At 48.0% G+C, this 3,218-nt stretch overlaps 1 long non-coding RNA gene across 1 annotated transcript; it reads left to right on the top strand.

Annotated features, from left to right (window-relative positions):
• Positions 1 to 1,156: 1,156 nt before the first annotated feature.
• On the top strand, positions 1,157 to 2,509 carry LOC129533233 (uncharacterized). The gene is made up of 2 exons (XR_008679299.1): positions 1,157 to 2,051; positions 2,136 to 2,509. It is a non-coding gene; the product is annotated as an uncharacterized lncRNA (long non-coding RNA).
• Positions 2,510 to 3,218: the final 709 nt, after the last annotated feature.

The following is a 3,218-nucleotide window of genomic DNA, read 5'->3' as shown; positions in this document are numbered from 1 at the left end:
GAAGACAGGTTCTGGCACAGTCCTTGCCTCAGACATTGTCTCCTCCTCAGCAGATATAACTAATACAAGAATATGAAGGACCCCACTGCTCAGCCTTTGTATGAAGGCGTCTAAGTCAGCTACTACAAAGTCATCTCCATGGACCAGGACAGCATCTCTAGACACGGCACATGGCCTGCCAGGACAGCAGCCATATATCCTTTCACTGAAAGCCCCACCAGACCCTGATGGAAGGGCACCCCAACATCCGCCTGGCCTGTATACACTTAGGGCATCATCACCTGAGGTTTCTCCATTGAAGATAGGAGATGTCAAGGGAGATGCAGCCCCAGCTGTTGCCCTGTCAAGAGCCCCAGGAGGCCTCTGTGCTGGAGCAGGTGTGCAGCCCCCACCACCTTTGCTGAGAGCTGCCTGGGACTAGTGTTTTGAACGAGTCACCTGTGGACATGGACCCACAAAATCTGAGGGGACCCACAAAATCTGAGGGGACCCAGAGGAGCAGCTGAATGGCATAGTTGTCCTGAGTTTTTGAAAAAAGCCCCAACTTTGAGACAATTTTCATGATTTTGGGCTTTAGGATGTGGAATCATTTCTCAAAGTATTGTGGAGAGTTCTGCCGTTTGGAGCAGGTCCTGCTAGCGCTGCCATACGTAGCTCATCAGGCCACCCTGCATAACTAGGAAACTCCGCTCACACAGCAGTGCCAGCCTTCTAGGTGAGCAACACTTCCTGAAGGGCAGAGTTGCCTAGGAGGTGCTTTTATGTAAAAGCATGTCCACCATGGTTTGTGTTCTTTCCACTTTACTTGACGATACTTAATGTAGTTACAAAATGTTATAATTTAAGCAAGAGTTACCAAGTAAAAACTTGGTCTTTTATTCTTGTACTCAGTCCTGAAGACCGTAAACTCATTGTATAAATTATGTTGTACGGAGTTTAAGTCTGTTGGATGTTTTTCAAGTTTACATTCTAACCAATGTCATGTGATACTAGTCTACAGAACAAAGCAAGCTTTGTACATATTTCCACGGCAAAAAATAGTTCATAAGCCAAGCTGATTGTGTTCATGTTTTCCGTGAAAATTAACTTGGTACCTGGGATCACGTGATTGTAACATGGGATGCTCGCTTAACACTGAGAACATTTGCCTGCTTAGCACGGTGCCTGGCCTGGTGGGTGGCGGTGGGGTGTGCAGAGCAGCCTCTAAGCACTGAGCTCAGACTCCTGCCAGGCAGGAGATCCTGGGCTCTCCCCTGCTCGCCCATGGCTGCCTCCCCCCAGGCAGGAATTCTCCACATTTCAGAAGCCATTTGTTCAGGGGGATGGCATTAGTTCACACAGGATCCAGACGAATCTAAAGAAAATGATAAAAGTAACAAAAACTCCTCCCCCAGTGTATTCCTCAAATCCATCCAGGAGTTCCAAGAGCCATCAGCTTGTTTCCGTTCTGGCCCTTGGCTGAGGATCCTTAAGCACCACCTGGTGGCCATGAGGCATCACAACAGACAATGAAATCCTAAGTTCTTAGGAACTTAGCATTCTGACATCACCCCACCCAACAAAGATCATGTGCCCTAGCAACAACGGAACTTTATTATTTAGAAGTCACCCCATCTCCTAGGAAAGGATAAAGATATATCACCCATGCTGAAAGAAAATGAGCCAAACTTGAGTTTAGGAGATGGCAGCCACACACAACAGGCTGTCTTGTAAGGGGCACAGCAGCAACCCCAGGCCACCGAGGGCAGAGCCTCCAGGACCCACCACTGGAGATGACTCTGCCTGCGAAGACTCACTTCACCGTTAGAGAAGCGTGGCCTTCCCTGGTGGCTCTAGGTTCACAGTACACAGAATTACCTGCTTTGAGGCAACGCTTCTCTTAACAAGTAGTGACTTAAGAAACAAGGTGTATGTAATACTAGTGCCTGGGAAGGAAAAACCACCAAGTATGGAAGAGATCAGTTATGACAGCAGACAGGCTCTTTCACAAAGTATACTGAACGATTCCTATGAGTCACTGCCTAGGATGGCTCCTCCAGCTGCAGTCCAAGGTAAAGTACTCCCATCAGATCCCTTTATCCCTAGGGTCCTCAAGGCCACCTCCAGGAACCCAAGGCTTCTGGTCCTTTTCCCAGGAAGCCAGGCTGGCTCCTCTGTCTACAAGCATCATCACAGCAGCCCCAGGAGCCATTTCTGTAACAGGACAAATGCTGACTGCCAGTGATCAGACACTGAACCTGAAAGCTGAACCCCATCTTCCTGTCATGGAGTTTGCTTCTTCCCTGGTCTCCCCGCTGCATCGACTTTCATCCAATGCACCTGCTGCTGGCTCAATCTTCCTGGGGCCACATCTAGCTCCTAAGGATTAAGCATTTCCAACTTGGAGTTGATAGGTCTAAGAAACAGTTGTCCAGATCAGGCTCCCCTTGTCATGCAACAACAGGATATAGTGGTTTCTGTAGTTCAGTCCCATTCCTTTAGGGATTAGAAATAAAAGATGGGAAATGAGGCAGAGCAGCATTCACTTTCAATTCCAAGGTGTCTTGACAAGCAGAGATGGTCTTCTTGGAAAGCCCATAAGCTCCTCAGTTGGGAGAAAGCCGACAGTTGATGTTTTCTGAGAATGGCTTTCATTGTATTTAAGACACTTAAAACGTACTCAATAACAGTATAGTCAAGTAACAAGCGAGTTCAGGTGGTGACTCATCTACTTCCACCTGGAACAGATGAGACATTTGTCTAATAGAAAACATCACAGCTTCTATAGTCTTCATTGCACATTTAAGTCAAAGGATTTTGTACAACTTTAGTCTTTCCTCACAATTCACCAAGCAAGTTCAGAAAAGCAGAACTGATGTGTCAAAGGTTGTTAGGAAAACACTGGTTGGCCCGTAAGTTACTTTTGTAGTCCCACCCAGCCAACCATCCTTAAGAGGGGAATCACATAGCCCAGCCTCAGCACTCGACTGCAGAATTCTAGGGGTCAGGCTGGAGCCCAGCAGCGGGCACTGGAAGAAAGTTAGAGTCCTACGGGCCCCCACCCCACCCCACCCATGACTGCTTCTCCCTCTGGGAGGGCAAGAGATTCAGTCCCTTCTTCTGTCTCCCTGCCCACAGATTCATCTCCCCTGGGCACTGCAGCATGACTCTCAGCCCATTCTCTCCAGTCTAAAGGCTGCTCTTGAGGGATCATTCTACAGGAGCAGATTCCCATCAAA

This window comes from Gorilla gorilla, chromosome 3 (genome assembly GCF_029281585.2).
Source record: "Gorilla gorilla gorilla isolate KB3781 chromosome 3, NHGRI_mGorGor1-v2.1_pri, whole genome shotgun sequence".
Classification (NCBI taxonomy): Eukaryota; Metazoa; Chordata; class Mammalia; order Primates; family Hominidae; genus Gorilla; species Gorilla gorilla.
This window is presented reverse-complemented; position numbering and strand designations above follow the sequence as displayed.